This window comes from Thermobia domestica, chromosome 1, assembly GCF_964235325.1.
Source record: "Thermobia domestica chromosome 1, izTheDome1.hap1.1, whole genome shotgun sequence".
NCBI classification, from domain to species: domain Eukaryota; kingdom Metazoa; phylum Arthropoda; class Insecta; order Zygentoma; family Lepismatidae; genus Thermobia; species Thermobia domestica.
The window spans coordinates 65,323,743-65,349,137 of record NC_137454.1 but is presented as its reverse complement, the minus strand read 5'-3'; positions in this window follow the sequence as shown (position 1 = coordinate 65,349,137).

Sequence of the window (25,395 nt, the reverse complement as noted above, 5' to 3'; positions counted from 1 at the left end):
TTGTCCCTTAATATTCACTAGAATAAACTAATTAAACTCTCTTCTTTCGGAGTGTATATGAAGGTTAAATTATATAAAATCTTCGTGTATCCTCTCCAATAGACACCAATAAATCTTTCACATATCGAGCGAACTAATGAGACCGTACACATCTCGAGAGATTTGAACTTATGAGGTAAGCAATTGGCCTTGCCCACAACCTTCAAATAGCTTTAAACCTAGTGAGTAAACAAGAATTCTTGATCACAGACACAAGAGAGCTGCATATTATAGAATAAATAAATATATAATAAAAAATATTATACAAGATATCTAGATGTACTGTACTATTAACACAGAAAATATCCAGGTATGGAAGTGTCTAGGGGTAAATTATTAAATCAAAGGCCACGGAAACATCTCTTGTTAATTAAGAGTTTTGATACCTTTCCAATTAAGCTTTATTTCTAAGAAAAAAATCCAACCTTATATCATCTTAATCTAATGGTGGTTATTCGAGACCAAAAATTATATCTCTAGAATTTCGAATTAAGCTTTACCTCCTACTAGAGATATAGTTTCTATTCTGACATGACATTCATAAACAATAAATAGACTTTAAATGCGCTAAGGATTCCTTAATATTTCGGGCCTGTGGACGCACCTTCTTTGCATTTACTTACATGCCTTCCAATGCTCCCTTATCTTCTAAAGGTTCCTTCAGCACCTATACAGAACCTGACCTAATGCCTAATTGCAGCCCAACCTGTCAAAGACTGTGCTACTAAAAAGGATTCTATCTAAATTGATTTTAAAAGGATAGGATTGAATTGAAGTAGGAAAATATGTTTTTAGATAGAGAATATATGTTCTTCACTACTGAACAGGAAGTTTATAGGATGACTTAACAACAATATAGGCCTTGAAAAACTTTATCGTTCAAGAGTAAGGCCTATCATATTTATCCAGCAGGTTGTAAATGTCACCTACCTTCAGGGGGATTTGAACCCAAAAACATAGCATTTGATAAACAATATCCCTATAGTTGGTTTTCCCTACAAACTAGACTTAGCTAAGAGAATAAAAACTCCCAGAAAATACTAGAAAAATCCAATATCATTAATAAGAGTAGGACTAATACACAATATCAGAATTTTTCTGACTAAATTTCTTTTAAAAATCAAGAAAAGAAACCTAAGCATGGACTACCCTACCAAATTCCTAATTTAACAGCAAATATAATTAGACTCCCATTTGGAGGACTGAAAGATTTCCGACTCAGATCAATTCATTTGAGCTTTTCAAAAAAGTATAACGTGTAGGGACCATAACATTCTCTATATTTGCATCATTGTGGTATAAGCCAGCATAGGGCTGCTAAATTAATCTTTGAGGTGTCCTCGTGTAAGACCTCGCCAAAATTGAATATGATAGAAACGATTCCTATCCATATTTATAGACAAACGGCACAAAAGGGATGTTTAACCTTCCTTTCAAAAATTCCATGGCTACAGCCAGCGGAGGAAACCTTTTGGGCCGAAAAAAGAGAAATGGTCTGTCATCTTTATACAATAAACTGACTGGCTATATCTGGAAATAAACTGGATTTTTCTAAAATAGCTAGAAGAAAATATATTTTTTGTTAAAATGTTTAAGAAGCTTTAAGAGACGGAAAACTTACATAGAATTTATGTAAGTTTATCATATTATTATCATTATGTATATGCAATAATAATAATAATAATAATAATAATAATAATAATAATAATAATAATAATAATAATAATAATAATAATAATAATAATAATAATAATAGTGTTAATATATTAAAACAGATTAAATATTATGATTTAAATATTATCCACGCCTGAAGATTCTTTTACCTTAAATTAACTCTATCGTAATATGCATATACTGTTGGTATATATTTATTTACACTTATTTTAAAATATAACAAGGAGGTGGCACAAAGTGTCGCTTGCATGAAGGAATGACAATTCGTATGCCACATGGGCAGTTGAACGTAATTCTCTAAGATGTTACTATTTTGTACAATTCTCCTCACAGAAACATAGAAACCTCAAGGACAAAGTCTAAAAAAGTGAACCTAGATCCATCACAATTCCCATAGATCTGTACAGGGGTAATTGCATTTTCGCTTCGTTCTTTATATAGACACCACCTGCAAGACATACGGTTCCAAAATTCTAAAAGTTCATGTCGGATGGTTATTTACGAAACTGCGAAAAGGATATGGGAATTTCCTCATAAAACTGGGAGCACAACTCTTCGTTTTACAGTAAGTGATGGATATATACAGGGTGTTTTAAAACAACGCCGACAACGTATGGGAGGCGATTCCTGACACCGAGATAAGGCAAAAAATATAGATCAACCTAGGTGCACAAATGCTTCCTTTCGGAGTTATGGGCTGCCGAAAATATGAAAAAATGAACTTTAAAGGTCTATAGCTCAAATACTATGGGATCTACCGTAGTCGGGTCAAAACTTCACTTAGTACCTAATATGCCCTATCCAAATATCCATGTTTCAGAATCCTACAGTACTTCCGCAACAATTTTTCTAGAGGTAGTTAGTGAGTAATTCAAATTATATGCCAGTAGCCAAACTGCATCTATAAAAATTATTGCTTGAGTACCTTAGAATTCTGAAACATGTATTTTTGGACACGACACATATTAGTTCTGAGAGAAGTCTTGACCCGACTACGGTAGGTCTCATGGTATTAGAACTACGGACCTTTAAAATTCACTTTTTTTCATGTTTTCGGAAGCCTATAACTCCGTAAGGAAGCATTTGTGCACCCACGTTGGTCTATACCTTTCGTCTTATCTTGGTGTCAGGAATCACCTCTCAAACGTTTTCGGTGTTGTTTTGAAACACCCTGTATATTCGTGATAGTAAAGAAAATAATTACCTTTATTGTAGTGAGTGAACTTTATAGAAAATATAACTTTTTAATTTGTCAGTATTGTATGATTAATAACTAACTAACTAACTCTATGGCCTATGGAACCCCGAGGTTCAATGCCGCGTTCACAAAACCCCTCCACTGACTTAGCCAATTGGATCCAGTTTGTACTTTGTATACCTATTTGTGCGAGATCCATCTTAATATTGTCCTTCCATCAGCGCCTAGGTCTTCCTAATGCTCTTTCTCCGATTGGTCTTCCAGTCAAGACTTTAAAAGCTTTCTACTTTCTTTCATTCTAGCTACATGATCTGCCCACCTAAGCCTCCTAGACTTGATGACCCTAACAATGTTGGGTAAACCATATAAATTACGTAGTTCCTCATTATGAAGTTTCCGCCATTCCCCATTCCCATTCCACTTGGGTCCGAACATTCGTCTCAGGATCTTGTTCTCAAATACTTTCAGTCTATGTTCCTCCTTCCGAGTAAGTGACCATGTTTCGCAACCATACAAAACAACAGGCATGATTATCGTTTTGTATATTTTAAGCTTCAAATTCCTCGACAGAATTCGCGACGACAAGAGATTTTGAACCGAATAGTAACACGAATTCCCTGCTTTTAGTCGACATTTAATTTCTCAGTGAATATGATTTTCGTCTGTTAATGTTGATCCTAGATATTTGAAAGTATCCACGTTATCAAAAGTATTATTTAATATTCTAATTTATCCATCATTTGCCGTATTACCATCACGAGGCACTTCCATGTATTTAGTTTTCTCTGCTTTTACTTCTAAACCCATGTTCCTGCAAGTGTTTAATAAGATCTCTCCATTTCTTTCTATTGTTCTCCTATCATCCCCTATTAAATTTACATCATCAGCATATGCCATAACCTGGTGAATACCGTTCAACTCTTGACCCTGGATGCAATCTTTGATTTTCCTTATAGCATATTCCAGAACAAAGTTAAATAATAATGGTGACAACGTATCTCCTTGTTTCAGGCCATTTTCGACGTGAAAGCTCGTGGACAAAAATTTTCCTAGCCGGACTTTACTTTGGGATTCATTTAGACATATATTAATTGATCTAATTAGCTTTCTCGGTATTCCAAATTCTGTAAGAACGTTGCATAATGTTTCTCTCCTAACCGAGTCGTACGCCCTTCTAAAATCAATAAATAGTATTTTGGGGTATTTTAATCCCAATTTTTTTCGAGCATTTGTCGAATGGTAAATATTTGGTCGATAGTTGATCGACTTCGTCTAAATCCGCACTGATAATCTCCAATAATTCAATCTGCGTATGGGGTCAATCTTGCTAATAGAATGTTTGAAAGGATTTTATAGGATGTTGACAGAAGAGAGATGCCTCAATAATTATTACAGTCAGTTTTTTCGCTTTTCTTGTGAATTGGAACAATGATTGATTCTTTCCACTCTTGTGGCAATTCTTCCTTGTTCCAGATAAGGAGAATGATTTGTGTATCTTGTTCCACACTTTTTCGCCTCCAGCTAAAATCAACTCAGCCGGAATTTCATCTACACCCGGAGATATGTGTTTCTTTGATTCTTTTATAGCGGTTTCTACTTCTATTTGGTTGGGTTCTAAATATACGGTTCTGCGGTGTGTATCTCCTTTTCTCCACTCACATTAGTTTTTGGCTGCGTGTTCTGCAAGTCGTCAAAGAAATATTTTCATCTTTTTAAGATGCTATCCATATTAATGAGAACTGTACCGTTAGCTTTCTTTTATATATAAGCCCGAGGTTGATAGCCTTTCTTATATTATTAACTGAAATAGGAAAACGTATAGGTGTGTACGTCTTGCAGCTAGTTTCGCTAAGAAGGGAGGGAAAATGCAATATAAAGAACGGAAGAAATTGTGATGGATCCAGGATCACGTTTTTGGACTTAGTCTTTGAAAAGGATTTTAAACTTTTGTGAACAGAGGTGTACAAACTCAATGAAGAGCATTTATCAACGTTTAAAAATACGCAAATTATTACCAAATAATCAAAAATTAACATAATATTTCTTTCTTGTATGTTCTGAAGATTAAATCTGTTTCGTTGTGGTTAGTTATGAGAATGCTTCTATGAAGTTCAGGATAAAGAAAGGAGATGGGTAAAGGATTGAATGGAAAATGCTGTTTCTACATTGAAACTAGATTGCAAATGGTGCTGATAGTATATATTTAGACAATGAAAGTTGACCTTTACATATGAAATGTCTTTAGACTTATTTTACATTCGTAAGGTTCGTATTTAAAATTATGCTAGGTCACACTTCTTATAAATTCACAATCTCTAAATAAAATATTATAGGATAAACACTGGAAATTATTAATATAGTTATTCTTGCTTTATTGTTTCAAAAGTGATTTACTGTAATATTATTATATTACACAAAATGAACCTTTCATAAATGTTAAAGCACGACACAGAAAGTGATTTATAAATTTATTACACTATTTTTTTGTTTGTTTGTTTGTTTTCTTGTTCCCTCTGGATATGGAAAATACAAGATAAAAAAGATGCTGTTTCAATGTTCATTTAAGGCTTTTCTTCACTATCGTAATTAAAACTTATATTTGTTCTTACTTGGGATTAACTTAATTCACATACTATTGATATTCATAGTATTTCGTTTTCGGTTGCAGTCTTTCCAAAACATTACTTGGAATGTAGACCCAAGGCCTGACGCTGAGCACGTGGCGATTTTAGATTTTAAATTTTAAATTTAATTTTGCTCACAGTCTTTAAAATGAAGATATCTCACTGTGGCCCTCAACTTTTCAAGTACATAAAGTACAAATCACTTAAGTTTTTAATACGTAAACATTCATATTCTGGTCTACTGTGCTTCGGTATATGGGGTAGATGTAGTTGAAGAACTAACAGTAGGAACAGTTCCTTCACCTGTTTGGAACTGCACCAAAATTATAAGGTAAGTAGTCACTGCTCCAGCAATCTGAAACATTAAACAATTTATTTACTATTTATTTATTTATTTATTTATTTATTTATGAATCACTTTCTTAATAACCAATTAATAAACAAATTACCAGTTTTAACTTAAGTGACAGGTATCAGATTGCAATATATCACAACTTCTTAAATGTTCAATCTTTTCAAATGTTTTAATATTTCATATGTTCAGTTAATGTTTCTTTCTACAAATGTAGCACAAGCTTCAATAGAAATCATAAATTGGATAATCTATGTTTCTAACAATTACTAAGACAAACGTATTTCGAAAAATAGATAGGAAACTTCTTTTGGTGGAATAGTTTTCTATCTCAATTTTGCTGTAAAATACCTCAATTAGATTCTTCATGATAGTACATGTAGTTCATTAGTATCTTCAAACTATAGACCAATATCTTCTAGAACTTCGATATTTAAAGCGCTTAACTGATTTGAATCCTTTTGAACTTTCACCTTTTTGTGCTTTGGTAACTAAATTAAAGACAAGGAACAATACTAAAAATTGTAAAGTGGCTCAGCTAGTATCTACAAAATTGTATCTTCTATATACACACAGAGAAAAATCCGTTCTCCGGACAGCGGTATATTGTACAAATATACGGTATCCCCTTGCTTAATATAGAAATCAGTACGGAGCATACGTTATCCGTATGTTACATAGGCACTGCTCTTACAAGGGAACCTTCCGAAAATGATAGTTGCAGTGAAAGATGTGACCTATGCCAATTGAAAGAGCTGTACCAGAGATGTTCAATCCCAAAAAATTAGCTGCCCATAGCAATAGGTTCAAGAAATATAAGGGGTGGAAGTTCGGGAAACAGCAAGGTTGAACAAAGGGGGAAAAGTGCAAATTCCGCAAAAGGAAAGGGGGGCACGGCAAAATACAATGCTGATACGTGATGTATAGAAAGAGACTTGCCACAATAGGGAACAAATGAAGGCCACCAGTGGGGTTAACAGTGTTGCCAACTGCAATGAAAAGTACATGTTTTGCAAAGAGCACTATATGAAGTGAGTGCAATATTCAGTGTCAACCTGTCATGTAGAACATAAGATATGGCGTGTATATTCAGTGGTACAATCTAACAAAAGAAAATAGAAAAAACAGAAGTACGAAAAATACGGAAAAGACGGAGTTGGCCATAATGTGCCACACTTGATCACGAGCTGTGCATATTAGAATGAACAAAACAAGAAAGCACCGACTATGCAGGAAACCGACATACCTAGAGTCGAAAAGAAAAACGAGTTCCAAAGTTGGCAACACTGACCATGAACATCCAGACAAGTCTAATATAGTTAGACCACTCGCTTCACAAAAAGAAAATTCGGCAACAGGCATCACTCCGAATGCATCAATGCTAGAGTGATTGAGGCAATGTCGAGTCGGGGAACATGAAATGGTTGGGTTGAGCCAACAACCGATAATAGAAGTAGTGAACATTATGTCATGGTTGGGTCGTATGTGGGAATATACAGGGTGTCCCATCAAACTTTGTGACTTGAAAGATTTGCGAAACGAACAAAAATGTGACGGATCCTGTTGTGCAGGAATGTACCAATGTCAGCGGGTGATAAAAGTCTGTGAGAAACAAGTGCCCCAGGATCCCCATCATAGGGCCCCAGGAGCCTACTTCAAATTTGCAAATGGCAACAGGGACCGAGTGGTACCTCTCTCGATAGATCATGGAATATGCAACAACATCTATAGGAAACATTTGCTATATGAAGCATGTTTTTCAAAATGGCCGCCACAAATATATGTTGTCTTAACATGGCATCGAACATTGTGATCCTAAATTGCTGCGAAGCGAAAAGAGATGTTGCAAATCCAATTGCACAGGAATGTACTCATGTCGAGGGCCAAGAAAACTTTGTAAGAAGAAAGTCCCCCAGGGCCCCCATCATAAGGCTCGAGGTGTCAACCGCAACATTTCAAATGGGAACAGGGGCGAATGATATTTCTCTGGATAGATAGAACACCGTCTATAAGAAACATTTGCTATATGAAGCACGGGTTTCAAAATGACCGCCAAAAATGCAAGTTGTTCTTCTCACCGAGCAGATATTTTTGGCGACCATTTTGAAAATCCATATAGTAAATATTTCTGATACGCGTCTTTGCATATTCCAAGATTTATCGAAAGAAATATAACTCGACCGATGGTGCTATTAGAAATTTTGAAGTTGGCCCCTGGGACGTTATGATGAGGGACTTGGGGGAACTTGCGTCTTACAGAAGTTTGTCGCCCGCTGACATGGGTACATTCCTGCACAACTGGATGTGTCACTTTTTTTCGTTTTGAAACTATTTCAGTCGCAGAGTTAGGTGGGATACTCTGGATATATCATATAGGCGGTGATAGTACTGCAGACAGCAACACACAGCAGATCAAGCCTTTGATTATGTTTCCTTTCTACAGGTGTGGATAAGTGATAGAAAGACCACCAAAGGTTCCGACACCTCTAGAGTACTGTTTCGAGACATTCACAAGCGATCATTGTACCATGTGTGACGGATTGACAGTATTCCGCTGTGCTCACTGCAAATGTATCTTCTGTTTGGACCATTGCACGTACAATGTGGACAAGGATGTACAAGTGATGCGAAGGCTAATGCACTGGCGCCGGAATTTTCTTTTTGTGAAGCGAGTGGCCTAACTATATTAGAATTGTCTGGATTTTCATGCCCAGTGTTGCCAACTTTGGAACTCGTTTTTCTTTTCGACTCTAGGTATGTCGGTTTCCTGCATAGTTGGTGCTTTCTTGTTTTGTTCGTTCTAATATGCACAGCTCGTGATCAAATATGGCACATTATGGCCAACTCCGTCTTTTCCGTATGTTTCGTACTTCTGTTTTTTTTCAATTTTCTTTTGTTAGATTGTACCACTGATTATACAAGTCATATCTTATGTTCTACATGACAGGTTGACACTGAATATTGCACTCACTTCATATAGTGCTCTTTGCAAAACATGTACTTTTCATTGCAGTTGGCAACACTGTTAACCCCACTGGTGGCCTTCATTTGTTCCCTATTGTGGCAAGTCTCTTTCTATACATCACTTATCAGCATTGTATTTTGCTGCGCCCCCCTTTCCTTTTGCAGAATTTGCACTTTTCCCCTCTTGTCCAACCTTGCTGTTTCCCGAACTTCCACCCCTTATATTTCTTGAACCTATTGCTATGGGCAGCTAATTTTTTGGGAATGAACATCTCTGGTACAGCTCTTTCAATTGGCATAGGTCACATCTTTCACTGCAACTATCATTTTCGGAAGGTTCCCTTGTTAGATGTTACATCATGCCATTGCAGGATGTCTGACATCTAACAGTTTTTCTTATATCACATGCATATACTTATGTTACATACCTCAGCTATATGTTATATACGTCCATTTGCATGTGAGATCCCGACCGCCTACATTGTTTCATACAGAAAGTATGTATAGATGGAACACTTATACAGAAAGTATTATAAAACATGTGTTCTCAGTTATACGTTCGCTGTACGTTAAGTCCAAAAACTGCAGGAATTACGCATGTAACCTATCTTTTTAAGTACGTCACCTGATTTTTTTTTTTCCTCAGTGCATGAAAAATTGAAAGTGATTGATAAAGTTCTTCTCGGGCAATCAGCCAGGTGAAAACTGGTGGATAGGCCAACGTTTCGAGAGCTGTCATCGTTCTCGTCATCAGGGCAATTATGTAGAGATCAGCGGATATAAGTAATATATACTCTGGGCTGGAGAAAATGCTGGTTCCTGATTGGCTGAAAATGCTGGTTCCTGATTGGCTGGTTCAATCTGAAAAACTGGAGCTGTGATTGGCTGGCTATGTTCCGTAGTCTGTGCTAGTGATTGGCTGAGGGTTATCTGGATGTTTGTGTGTCGTTTTCTTTGCTGTGGTACTGATGACCGGGTTCCACAGGGGGCTGAGTTGAAATCCAGTGTCTCTATTAACGTTGTTCGGTTCATGAACTATGGCAAGAGATTCGGCTATTATCCTGGTCCAGTAACTGGTGCTCTTGGTAATGATGGATGTGTCCTTAAATAAAACTTTATGGCCTTCTGTTAAACTGTGTTCAGCTAAACCTGATTTTTCTGGATGGAATAATCTAATTTAATTTTCATGTTCTCTGCAACGTTGTTCAATGGTGCGTCCTGTTTGTCCTATATAAGCCTTTCCGCATTCACAGGGTATACGATACACGTCTGGTGTCTTTAAGCCTAAGTCATCTTTGATCGGGCGAAGTAAGTTCCTGATTTTTGGTGGCGGCTTGTGTATGGTCTTAATGTTGTGTTTTTTTTTCAGAATCCGGGAGATCTTTCCAGAAAGTTGTCCAGTGTATGGTAAAAATGCTATACTCGATGGTTCTTCAGTTTCTTCTTTGGATTTCCTCTGTTCAGAAAAGGTCCTTTTCAGGGCCAAACTGATATCATGCTTCTTGTAATTATTCTGGAGTAGCGTCTTCTTGAGATGATCCAGTTCCCGAGGGAGGGATTCTTCGTCTGAGATGTCTTTCGCTCTGTGTGCTAGTGTGCTGATGACGGTGTTTTGCTGTGACTTATGATAGGAACTTACTTCGCCCGATCAAAGATGACTTAGGCTTAAAGACACCAGGCGTGTATCGTATACCCTGTGAATGCGGAAAGGCTTATATAGGACAAACAGGACGCACCATTGAACAACGTTGCAGAGAACATGAAAATTACATTAGATTATTCCATCCAGAAAAATCAGGTTTAGCTGAACACAGTTTAACAGAAGGCCATAAAGTTGTATTTAAGGACACATCCATCATTACCAAGAGCACCAGTTACTGGACCAGGATAATAGCCGAATCTCTTGCCATAGTTCATGAACCGAACAACGTTAATAGAGACACTGGATTTCAACTCAGCCCCCTGTGGAACCCGGTCATCAGTACCACAGCAAAGAAAACGACACACAAACATCCAGATAACCCTCAGCCAATCACTAGCGCAGACTACGGAACATAGCCAGCCAATCACAGCTCCAGTTTTTCAGATTGAACCAGCCAATCAGGAACCAGCATTTTCAGCCAATCAGGAACCAGCATTTTCTCCAGCCCAGAGTATATATTACTTATATCCGCTGATCTCTACATCAACAACATTCATTCGAGAAGAAGATCGCGTAGAGTGAACGTGTGTGAACTCAACTATCATGGTGCTTCGCAAACGTACTAAGAAATCCACACAGAAGAAAACTAACAACAACACAAACACAGATCCTGTTCCATGTACTCCACTAGCAGATACAGAGAAGAACACAAATTGCACCACCACAGACACAAACACCAATTGCACCACCGATCCTGAACCAACTACCTGCACTCACTCTTCTGACTCCCAACCCCTCCCCACTCGACACTATGTCCTCACCAACCTAGCTGCTCATTTCTACGAACCAAACGCATTCTTCGATCACATCAAGAACGGCATTCCAGAACATCGCCGACATCTTCGTGGCAGACCAACACTCAATGGAGAAGGATTCCATATCATCATCCAAACCAGAGAAGCAATAGACGCTTTCATTACGAAGTTCTCGCCCAGTGACTTTGGCCCGAAAGTTAAAATCACCAACATCACCTCTCAAGAAGACATCGACAGAGCCGATGGCAAGTTGCCTCCTCCTGGCATAAAATCAAACACGCGCAATAGAAGACACACCTATACATGTGTAATCAGGGGAGTAGATAGGACTTTGGACATCGCAACCATTGAAGATAATCTGGACCAACAAAAGGTGAACTTTTGTAATATCTCCCGCATTCAGAATTCAACTGGACCACTCCCCCTGATTCCTCTTTTCTCAAATAGTTTCGCAACGGTGAACAAGCTCATCGCAGAATGAATCTACATTCAAGACAAGCTACACAGAGTGGAAGCGTCCCGGTCCTCAGCCAGACCTACACCGTGCCACAATTGTTACGGCTATGATCATGGCACACAGACATGTACTCGCCCAAGAGTTTGCTTCAGATGTGGTGAGAGTCACAATCAGCCTTGCAACAAACCCATCAACAGATGGTTCTGTGCCACCTGCAAATGCTTAGGACATCGAACGGGCAGCAGCGACTGTCCTCAGAGGCCACATACAAACCAACGCAGACTATCCCAAACCTACTCAATCAGTTCGAATTCCCACCACTTCCAAATTCCGGTCCTTATGAGGCACACACAACTAGATCCACTGAAGCAGAAGAAAAAGAAGATACAGAACCAAGAAAAGAAGAGGACTCAGAATCCGAACCAGAACTTCCAGATACAGACATAGATACCAAGATCAACCAAGCCATCGACAACGCCATCGAATGCGTTCTTATATGGGCAGCTTCCATCCTCTCTACAGTTACTGATCCCCCTAACCAGAAAACCCTGCACCAAACCATATCCAAAGTTACCCGCCATATATTTCGCAAACACCTCAACATTCTCACAACAACCAAAGGTAACCTCAATATCTATTGTTCCAACATCACTCCCCCAAAAAACACAGAGAAGAACACTGCTGCACCTAACACTTTCAATCACACTTCCCCCACCACCACCTAGTACAATTCACCCTAATTCTCACACAAGTCAATAACACCCCCAGCAAATACATCCACACTCAATGTTTTTGAACTCAGTGCCAAGTGCTTCTTTCTTCGGCAATTCTCCACGGTAGTTAGTGCATCGTAACCACATCAATGGAAGAAGTCATTACCAGCCAGTGTACAGGACCACAGGTACAGGACCACAAGAACAGGACCACTTCCCCAGAAGAGAACTCACAACCATCGGGAACACACAACATCGGCAGCGCACTCGAAGGATCAAGACCAGAGTTCCAAAGTGACTTGTTTCAGTCTAAACTTGCCACAAAAGTGAAGAGAAGCCCTGGGTAAAATAGCAGGATTGCTAGAGGCCCATCTCTGCCTGCTTGGCAGAGTAAAGTAATTAATTCAGCTCAGCTCAGCTCAGATCTCTACATAATTGCCCTGATGACGAGAACGATGACAGCTCTCGAAACGTTGGCCTATCCACCAGTTTTCACCTGGCTGATTGCCCGAGAAGAACTTTATCATATACGCCGCCAGGAAAGCTTCAAATCTTACTTGAAAGTGATTGTTTGTGATTTCATAACTATTGAACCACTCGACCGATCTTGTTCAAATTTTCATCATAGATTAAGTTCTGTCCTAGGATGGTTCTTATTGTTTCACTTTAATAGTGCAACTTAAGGAAGGGGGAGGGGAGATATTTAAAAATGATTGATAATGGCCTATATTAGTGTCGAATCCATAGTTTTCAGGGTAGCTGAGACAAACAGTGACACTTCCAATGGAGTTTAAATCCAAATTCAGCGCCCATTGCCTTTATATCCAAAATGAAACGTTTTCTCTCCGTGCGAAGAACGGGTATTCTGGAAGTAATTAATAAACTAATACGATTTCCAAGCCTTTCCTTACAGAACCGAAAGTGGATTGCTCAGTTTATAATGTCACAATTATTACATACTCAACTTTCTATGCTGCTCATGTGGTTGGGATTCCACGTTAATCAGTAGGTCCACATCTCATATGGCCTCGCTGCTGAACGGGACGTTAAACTCAAAATCACTTCACTTCAACTTTCTATGCTATATGGCAGCTCTTGAGAAAAATTATTAGTTCTTGTAACAGCATTTTACAAGTACTATCTTATTCATTTTAAAAACTTCTTATCGTCTACATTGTCTTTAAGATATTCACTAAAATTCAAAAAGTGGGAGGGATATTAGCAACTAATCTTAACATTTTCACTGCTGACATATTTGGAAAATTCCAAAAATCAGAAAAATCAGTGCTTCTTTCTAACCGTGTAAAATGTCAAAAATGTTAAAGATTCAAAACCAAAATCAAAACGTTTCCTTTATGCCATACAACCCATTTTAGTAGTGTATACCGCTTGCCATCAACATGACGGCGACTGCAATGATGGTACTAAATGAATATAGTCTAAGGTTAATATAGTCATATAACTAATATTGTAGAAACATAATTTTACAAAGTATACTTTCAAATTTTCGTATAATTATGAAATTAGTACTAGTACTAGTTACATGTACTGATACACTGAGAAAAAAATTGTAGATGGCGTATTTAAAAAGGTAGGATACATGCGTAATTCCTGTAGTTTTTGGACTTAACGTACAGCACACGTATAACTGAAAACGTACGTTTTATAATACTTTCTGTATAAGTGTTCCATCTATACATACTTTCCGTATGAAACAATGTAGGCGGTCAGGATCTCACATACAAATGGACGTATATAACATATAGCTGAGGAAGGTAACATAAGTATATGCATGTGATATACGGAAAACTGTTAGATGTCAGACATCCTCCAACGCCATGATGTAACATCTAAAGGCAGTGCCTATGTAGCATACGGATAACATATGATCCGTATTGATTTCTATAGTAAGCAAGAGGATACAGTATATTTGTACAATAACTTATACCGCTGTCCAGAGAACGGATTTTTCTCTGTGTATGCTATATGGCAGATCTTGAGAAAAAATATTAGCTCTTGTAACAGCATTTTACAAGTACTATCTTATTCATTTTAAAAATTTCTTATCTTCTACATTGTCTTTAAGATATTCACTAAAATTCAAAAAGTGGGAGGGATATTAGTAAGAACCTTAACATTTTCACTGCTGACATATTTGGAGAATTCCAAAAATCAGAAAAATCAGTGCTTCTTTCTAACCGTGTAAGATGTCAAAAATGTTGAAGATTCAAAATCAAAATCAAAACTTATCCTTTATGCCATAGAACCCATTTTAGTAGTATATACTGCTCGCCACCAACATGACGGCGACTGCAATGATGGTACTAAGTGAATATAGTCTAAGGTTAATATAGTCATAAAATTAATATTGTAGAAACATAATTTTACAAAGTATATTTTCAAATTTTCGTATAATTATGAAATTAGTACTAGTACTAGTTACATGTACTACTACTACTACTACTACTACTAATAATAATAATAATAATAATAATAATAATAATAATAATAATAATAAGTTGCTCCCGCTTTTTTGAAGTAACCTCTTAATGAATATAGTTTGATTTAGAAATGTAAAGTTTTTGTATGTATTACCGATTCATAGAAATAAGTGGTGACATACAATATTTGCCGTTGCGTGAGTACGTATTGGTTATATGTCTTCCTGTGGAGTTGAAAAAGCTACAGAAATTGCGTTTTAATTTCCACGGAAAATGGACCAAAAATTAACCTAATGGCAATGAACATGTTTCAGGAAGCTGCAAAGTAAGTATTTCTCTAAATGTCGTAGCATATGCTTGTAGTATTTACTGTCTTTCATTTTCTAAGACTAGTAACATATATTTAACAGCATGTGTGTAATTAAAAATATAAGTTGTTCATTAACCACCAGTTTCAATATAACTTTTGCAAAACAAGCCTCATTATTCATTACTATAATTAACATTATCCTTTCTATTTATTTGCTTTGCAAATTTGTTATTAAATAATCTGATCACACAATTTTCCAGACAGAATTTTAAGATGTTCGTGAGCAAAGAATCAAATCTCTTCTTACACTTACTGTATTTAAGAGTACAAAGTCCTAATACCTACTTGCGTTGCTCTTGTCAATTTACTTAATAAAATATGAAATACAATATATGGTATTTTAACTGCAAAAGATAGTATCCTATTAGTTATACAATCTTTCGTCAAACAAAGAGTTAGAAACAACCTGGAAAACTAACATTGATATACAAATATTCAGATCATGTCTTCCCCTTCCCCACTTTTAACGTCCAATCGCCGCCACTGGATACAATCAAATGTACCGTATTAGAATGTAAGTCTTACTGGTCTTCGTCCTTTGTTTCTCATTGTTTTTATTTTTTTAAGATAATGCTTAGCAGTATAAAATACTCAAATTATATAAGACCTTATCATTGAAAATGTGCTATATTCCTTGGATAGATCTATCGTGTGATTGAATAACCTAAATTCTTCTTCATTTTCATTTTGGCCTTTACGTAACTGTGACAATACAGTAATAACGGCATGTTGTCACTGGTAGCGTGTTTGACGGTTTGAACGTATACCATTAATTTCAGGAGCGTCATTTCAGATTTTACTTGGGGGGCAAGACCCCCTTCATATAAGGAAAATTTCGCATTTTTCACTTACTTTCTACTATTCTATTGATAAAATCTATAGATCTCAAGCTAAGGGGGGGGGCAATTTAACACCCCTGCCCTTCCCCGCTAAATGACGCCCCTGATTAATTTCACTATTCCTGAAGCAGTCCTCTTTCAGCGACTACCACGCACGAAAGGACAAGCGTAACAAAAATAACCGTTGTAAATTACAATCATGCTATACAATTTAAAAAAAACTGGTTTCAAGTATTTTTTTTAACACACAATTGCGTAAGATAATATTTCTTATTACTTCTACAATAAGTAAAACAGAGAAATGCCTGTTATTTTTTATATTTTTATTTAAGTTAATTTTTAAATGTAAAGAATACTCACCGAATACAAAAGCGTGAAATCCAGTGGGAAGAAGCCACACACTGAAAATTCTATTTTTCTAAGTAACAGTTGCATTGAGAACAGTTGAATCTGAAAGAAAAAGGCCAGTGAAGGAATTTATCGATAAAGTTATATACAGTAATTGTATCAAATCCATAAAAATGCATTTCACTGAAAATTCATTTTTATTTTTCCATGTCAGCAAGTATCGAATTTTAAATTTTACGTGATGCGTTATGTTACCAGTGACGAAGCCAGAGGGGGACGAGTCGAAATCTTAAAGCATTCTACGTATGGTGTTTTATACGTATCATATACAATCTCATTGTCAAATTATACTATTCATGCATTAACTCTTTTAGGTTAGCGCTGAAGCTTTTTTTCTTTGAGCGTCTGGGTATGCACATATATTTCTGTTTTGTAATTTAGCGCTTTTCCCAGTAAATTTTCGTTGTAGTTCTTTCTTATGATTTTTAATTTCCAACAGTCAGAATAAGCAACATTGATTTTTGGAGAATTGGCAAGACTATAGATCAAATTCAACTGAAAACAGAAGCAAACAACAGTAGTAGAGTTAGTCGACTTGTTTTCTTCGGAGTAGATCAACTTCGATTAGAAGCAAAAGAAAAGTAAAATCATTAATTACATTATATACATTAAATAACTCGTGTGCATTTATCCAGGTCTGAATTATTCAGTTATACATTTTGTTTTATTTAAAGGTTAAACAACAGTAGTAGAGTTAGTCGACTTGTTTTCTTCGGAGTAGATCAACTTCGATTAGAAGCAAAAGAAAAGTAAAACCATTAATTACATTATATACATTAAATAACTCGTGTGCATTTATCCAGGTCTGAATTATTCAGTTATACATTTTGTTTTATTTAAAGGTTCTATACTCTTCTGAAACATTATTCTCGGCATTCAAAATTCATAGGATGTGCTTACAATAGCTTAATTTGCGAGTTCCATAGAGCTTAATTTTTGAAGGAGATAAAAAATAGTTGTACTTTCCCTTACTGTAAATAATAATAAGAAATGTATAGAATTAAATTGATTAGCTACTAATAAAACGTATTGGCAGAATGATCTTTAGTTAGTAATTGGTATGTACTAGTGCTCCCTTAGTTATTTTGCTTCAAAGCACTGACGTGACATCTACTATATTGAATAGGATTGTAGAGAAACTGCTGAAAAATTCGCAGTCAAACCCAGAAAGAGTGCACGTGCAATGATGACATTTTAGTTATTCTACATACTTTCCCCAAGGTTCAATACACTTCCTTGTAAGGTGCTAGTTTTTGCAGATAAGTTTAAAAAAAAAACCTGGAGACTTCCTCGCACAACTGTTCGTAGCACTAGTCTTATTAGATCTAAAATGACCTTCTTTCAAGTGATGTTTGAGTTTGGGAAATAAGTAATAGACGGAGCAAAATCTGGGAAATAAAGAGGATGATCTAGACACTGAAACCCTAGATCATGCAATGTCAGTTGTGTTTCCAGTGCTTGATGGACAGGTCCATTCTCCTGAAGGAACAGAATTCCTTTCTTTTCATTTCCCGTGGCGTTACAGTTTCAATTTTTCTTTCAGTTTTGTGACCAATGCAGTGATTCTGCATTAAATGTGTGACCCTTGGAAAGATAGTGTACGAGTACGACTCTATTCATATTCCAGAAGAATATCGCAAACACTTTTGCAGCCTGCTTGTGTCTCTTAAACTTTTTGGAGCGAGGACGAAATGGGTGTTACTACTTCATTGATTGTTTTTTGTTTCAGGATCGTAGAGGTACAGTCACGAGAGAAAGTATTCTTCAGTTCACAAAATTTCTTTTCCTAATAATTCAATAAAAATTAAATTATTAGGGTACTTATTTTGGCAATTTGGCAATTTGGCAATTCATTTGTTCCCGAGTTATTGGCAAAAAGAAAATTTGTCCACTGTCAAATACTTTCTTTCCCATGTGTACAACCATATTACGTCCATAGTCACTATTGGTAACAGAAATTGATCTTTATTGTGGTCAAAATGGGAGAAGACTTTCTTTGATGCGATCACTTTTTTGATCTCGTGACAGATTTTTGGAAACCCATTTATGCCGAGAGCTTGCGCATACCCAAGTATTATGATTATGCTACCAACGCGTTCCAGATTAATACTCACAATTTCTGCCACACATTTTGCTAAAATTCTGCAATTTTCAACAATAATGTCATGAATTGCATCCACGATTTCGGGGACAGTCACTGCTTTTGCTCATTCTGAATGTAAAGCATTATTATCGAGAAATCGCCACTTTTAAACTGTCACTCACTTCTTTATCATTGTATAAAACGGAGGAGAGTCCCGTAATGTTTCAGTGATTTCCTCATGAATTTACTTCGGTCATTTTCCTTGGTGGAACAGAAATTTTATGACAGCTGTGACCACAATGTTCGTAAAACTCGCTGGTTGGGCACACATAATCACTTTAGAGGGCTGATAAACACAATAAGACTTTCATTATTAACATTAAAACTTCCATTTGTACACACAGAAATATGTTTTCAAAACTGTACAATTTCATCATTCTATCTACACTCCTTCTGGGTTGAGCTACGGTTTTTCAGCAGCCTCTTGTAATAAGCATAATATTATATATATTACTTACTACGTATGATATAGACGAATGCGTTACTTATAACACGCAAAAGTCACTCAATTTACGTTTAGGCTATCAACAGTTGCATTTAAAAATATTTCATGTGCAGACGTTACCTTATTTGTTTGCTGCTAATTTTACTTGAAATAAGTTTAATTTATAATTATATAATATGAAAGCAAAACCAAATACACATTGTACTGTACTGTAGGTCAAACATAATAAAACTATCATTTTTGGTATGAAAAGTGGCCGCCCTGAGAAGATAGTCATATAGTCAATTTATCACTGGACTCACAACCCGATTATGTAAATAAATACAAACAAAACAAAGGTGCTACAAGCTTTGTACAGAAGGTATATTCTAATGACTCTGGTTAAGTTTTTAAAGAAGGGAACTTTAAAGAGGTATAAGTAAAGTGAGGGAAAGGAAAATATTTACATGAAAGTAAAGGAAAACATATTCCGGCCTATGTTTTCTTTTGCGTAGCATAAGTATTGTTTGCAAACCAAAAATGTAAATTTTAGGTCCTTGCAATTAGATTGAGAGCAGAAGTGATAAAATCACGTAACTCATCCATTACCAATTGCCAACCATGCCGACTATTAGCTTAAGTAGGGCACAAAAGTCGACATATTTCAAACGTTGAAAAAACGTATTTCAAGATTTTGCTTTGGTTCTAAAATTATGGCGTGGAGTAACGAGCAGGTGTACTAACTTTTCAATCTTACAAAGCCTACTGCCACGATCAAAACGAATTTCATAGGCATTCAGTGCCGCGTAGAAGCTTAACGGTGTTCGTAAGTTCATGAAGTCATATAGTGAACTATATTGTGAAACACAGTCCTATAATAAATTGCATAAGCCTCAACATACCTCTTCTTTTGTTTCCGGATCTAACGAAGTGTCCGCTAATTTGGTTAATATAACTCCTGTGCGCTTTGCCTAAAATAAAGAAAAACAACATTTTACATTATCATCAATATTGAAGTTTTCATACATATATATAGTACACTAAAATGCAAAACAAATGCATATAAACATCATTTCAGTGTTGGACTTTAGTTGGTTGGTCTTTGTTTTGTACATAATATGCCTGACGAACTTAAATTTGCTTGGGAGCAAGCACTTCTGGTACAACGCCTTTACTTATATGTTGGCACTGTTGCCTACTCATATTTAGTTATGCTATAATTGTGTAAACATGCTATACTATTGCTTCATCTTGAGATAAAGCATTACATATTTCTTAGTTTTTAAAAGCGTAGTAATGTGTAAAGTGGATACATGATAAGATCTTAAAAGCTCGAGCCAAAGAATAGAGATTGTTCGCCAGTACAAATATATTCAAACGGCCTACTTCATTCCATTGTTCGGTTCAAGTGTAGTATATAACATTTTTTTACATATGAACAAAAGTTCTTTTCAGGTTCCAGTTGATAATTAAAAGACTTATTTAACTCCTCTCAAGTAGATAGTGTAAGCACATATAAGAAAGTATTTTAAACAACTATTGATTTGAAATTTACAGAACAAAAGTATTGCATGTAAAGGAACTGTGTTCCAGTTATCATTCTTTTATATAAGGAGGATTTTGAGAAGAGCTATGTACTCTCGGAGCAGCACTTCGGTATTAAATCCTTTCTCAGAACCGATGTAGCAAAAGGCCAGAACTTGCAACTTGCTCTGAACCTCGCTCGCTGTGAGTTGAATCTGGTGCAGTCAGTAGGTGCACAAACCATCACAAAAATCATCTAATACAGAATAAGCTATCCCTACGACAGTATTTTGACTCCAAGAGTTCTGTCTTAGAGTGCACTCTCCAATTGTTTCTCTCGCGATAGTATTGTAGGAAGACTGCAGAGACGTGAAAAGAAAATTAAGTAGTTGCACCAGTGATCGAAGTTCTGTTCGCAGCTAACAGTTACGAATAATTAAAATAAAATAGCTGCAATTCCGTACAACAGCTACGGAATTGGTTCTAATCGCTGCTGGAGTTACAGTGCGATCAACATTCATAGGTTATCTGAAACAAATATGTAAGCGTGCATCTGTATATCGTTGCCTTCCGGAGCAGTGCTGACGTGCATGTGGGTATTTCTCGGAACAATTACACCAACATTAATATACAAATGGCACTTTTCGTACAACGTATTGCATAATTCTGGAAAACGATCATCCAAGTTGTCGCACTCCCACAATGCGAGTATGTACCGGAACAAATTCAATTAATTAAACAAACTGAGCTATTCAACAACATCCTAGCATATTTTTGATGTTTGAAACAAATCTAAGGCATAATAAGCTGTGAGAAATGCTTTATTTCTCCTTAGATAAATCTCCTATTCTTGCTTTAAGATCGTGATTTCCATAGAGTATAGTCTTTTCCTACTGAGTTCTCAGTGTGTGTTATCATCATTATATACTGTAGTAGTAACAAATATAAATATAGCGTTTCTATGTCAATCTCTTTAAGGTATTTGTATATTTCTACCATTTAAATCTGCTAGTTATGCATTCTTGAGATGTGTTGCAATCTAATGGTACCGAAATAAAATATTTGTAGGAGAAATAGTATTGTAGATAGGAAAGGTGAGGGCGTAATGTTGGGTGTTATGAAAGAGCACAATAATTATTACCAACTCAATAAATACGTCCAATGATTAGCTATTACGTAATCTTTAAAATTATAGTATGCTAAAGAATTTCAATAGGAATCTTTGCAATATATGGTCTCTTATAATTAACAATTATTATTTTGTTCCTGATTTTATGACTACAGTGAGATATGTTTTCCTATATATTGGTTATCTCCTATGAATATCTTCACTACAAACGAACTGAAAATTATAATTAACATATTTTTAATAATTAATACTAACATATAAACTACATGAAATAGGAATGGTACAATGATCATACACAATGTATTTTCTTGAAATGAAATCCCTCATCTTGAATTCAATCAACTAACTAGGAAGTTATTAGCTTCACATGAGTCACTGTACAACACTAAATAAGATTGAAATGTCGAATTTTGATTGGTGTTGCATTTCAATCTAACGATTTCTCCTGTAAAAGGGGCGGGAGATGTAAAATTCAAAAATTGTTCAATGCTCTAAATTTCCAATGTTCGGAACATACATCCTGAAAGTTTGAACCCATAAATTAGAAATGACTGCACAGTATTTTCCCGGATAGAATATTCATTCATACTCTAATAAAATGAAAAATTATCTGACACCACAACCAACTGATACATACGAGAAAACACAATAAACAGATCATTTTATTAAGAAAAAACAAAACATAATAATGAGTTGAGATGATTTTGGGTTTAACGTCCCGATCAGCAGCGAGGCTATATGAGACGTGGACCTACTGATTAATGTGGAATCCAAACCACATGAGCTCCCGCCGGGAATCGAACCCGGGTCTCCCACGCCAAAGGCGCGTACTCAAAAAACAATAATTATGCGTGAAAAGGACTCAGGGTAAACATTCAATGAACCTTGAAATGTCTTTATATAACATAGTCATATAAATACTTACCTCTTTAATAGTAGATGAGCAGGTCACTGTCAGAGAGTACACTGAGATCAAAGTGAAAATACACCAAATCAACAATATGACTAATGATATGGCTCGCTTAATAGCATAATTGAAGGTCATGTACACATAGTAAACTATAGTAAGGAAATCTATAAACAAAACTAACAATATGCTGAAGATCTGAAACTGATAGGAACAATTTGCTGATTCTAAAATATCGCACAAGTAGTTGAACGCAAGGCGTAGTAGTTTCAACTTTTTCCCTTTTGGATGATCAGTGTTATTGCTTTTCTGTAAATTGAATAGATCCAAGAAGTCAAAATCCTTCAAATGATCTAGTTCTAATAGTTTATCATTCAAACAATAGTATCTTTGCTGTAGCAAATAGAAAATAGCATTAAATTGGCATACAATGCTTGCTAAAATGAAATATGACCATACCATTGGATAAAGAGCACCCACGCCGTAAGTAATATTAAAGACAATACCAAGGCTGGTTGGTAAAAGAAATAAGACGAGTACCAGAATTGTATTTCGGAAGAAAGCTTTGTTGTGTACAAATGCATCGAGTGCAAGATAATGGTCAAATTTGTTCATCTTTTGTAGTAAGTGCAGAATTTGAGTAGAATTCCAAGCTGTTAAACAATACGAGACAATAGGGAAATGAAAATCAACCAAATCGTTTGCTAATGACAAATATGCTGAAGTAACCTGTCCCTCTTTCAGGAAATGATTTATGTTCTTGATATATTCTATCCAGTAACTAACGAAGAAAAATATAAGTAATCCAGCAAAATAACAAAGTCTAACCCATGACCATTTTACATTTACTCGCTCATTGCTATCAACAAAAGTAAAAGGCATGTAACCGACAACCATACAATAGTAATATATTGGAGAAAAACTAGTATATACATTCCGAGAAGAAATTCCAAGATTAATTCTCATTCTTGAATATTTGCAATAGTAAAGTTTCGAAACACAATATGCACAGTGTAAAATTGTTAAATGTCTAATTCTTCGGTTGCTATCTTTAGTTTAATGATTAAAAATATAAAGAAACAAGTTCTGTAGGTAACAGAAATACGATAATTCTGTTAGGTATTGTTTGTAAATAAATTAACCTATTTCTAATGAATTATGTAAAAATTAATTTCATAATTTGTTTATAGAGCACATAAATTCCTTTCTAATGTCAATTTTCATATATGTCACAACATTATTATAAAATACCGTAGACCAAAGAAAGCAAAAAAAAAAGTTATAAATAGATAAATTTAGACAAAAGAATTTGTGAATAGCCGACTTTCTTTTTGCCATTTTACAAAACGGCTGGCATTTTAATTTCCTTTTCGATCTGACTCGATCTCAAATTTAATTAAAAAATTATTTGAGAATATAAAGGAGCAGTAAAGCTTCCCCCCATCAATTTTCTAAAGAATTAAATTCTTCAATGAACTATTATTATTATTATTATTATTATTATTATTATTTATTTATTTATTTATTTATTTATTTATTATTCCGCCTGTTGACAGGTCCTGTAACAAATGAAGTTTTAATTTCTTTCTTTCTTAGGTTCAGACCTCGAAATGTTTCGTACACGTTTCTAGATATTCAGCTTCCTCTTTCAACTTCCAATATTTTCTTCTATTTTTCAAATCAAAGATTACTTGTGTTCTTCTTCTTTATACTCCTCGCTTCCCTTCCATCTTCCTCTCTATGGCAGCATGAAGAAGGCAATTTCTTTGCAAGATATGTTCAATCCAAAACCGGCTTTCTACAAAGGACCTTGACTGAAAGCGTCCACTTCTCTCCTATCCGTTTTAGAATTCTTTTTTGTTACTGTCTTCAAGCACTTTTCTTGTCCATCCTCATCCAATACGACATTTGGAAGTTCTCTAAATATATCTTCTCCAACTTTCGTCATGCCCAAGTTTCTAAGTCCAATGCTCCATATACAGCATTTGACCACTTCTTCCTTTGTTAAATTCTAAACTTGTTAATTAAGAGTGATTTTTTCCTTGTCGAATGCCTCTTTGGCTATGACAATTCTTGGCCTGATCTCTTTGATGCAGCAAGCGTCTCTTGTCAAAATACTTCCCAGGTACTTGAAATTATTGACCTCAAGTTTTCATTGTTCTACTCTGACCCGTAGGGCGAATATTATCATGACCTTCGATTCGTCGATGTTGATTTTCATTCCATATGTTTTCCCAAAGTCAACTATTTTGTCTATTATCTTCGCAATCCTTCCTCGGTTCTAACAATAATAACGTGTCATCTATATGCCTGATCTTGTTAATGATCTGTCCTCCAATCTTGAATTCCCATTAATGTTTTCTTTATTAAGCATTCCCTGTAAATGTTAAACAATTTGGGCGACGTACTACATCTTTTTCTGAGTCCTTTTTCAATCTCCATACTATTGGTTTCTTCTTGATTACTCGTTATCTCGTTACCCCATTATCGTTGATTACTTTTCTCGTTATCTTATTTACAGATTGTGTATGAATTGTCTGTCTCTTCAGTTGTAAGTATTTTCAGAAGTTTGGTTTAATTGACCCGATCGAAATCTTTTTACCAGTCAATGAAGCATAAATACAAATGTCAATAACTCGTTCTGATGTAAATCTCATCAACTCAATAGAATCTCTGGTAACTTTTTCTTTCCGAAATCAAAATGTAACAACTTAAAACATCTCTTCTATCTT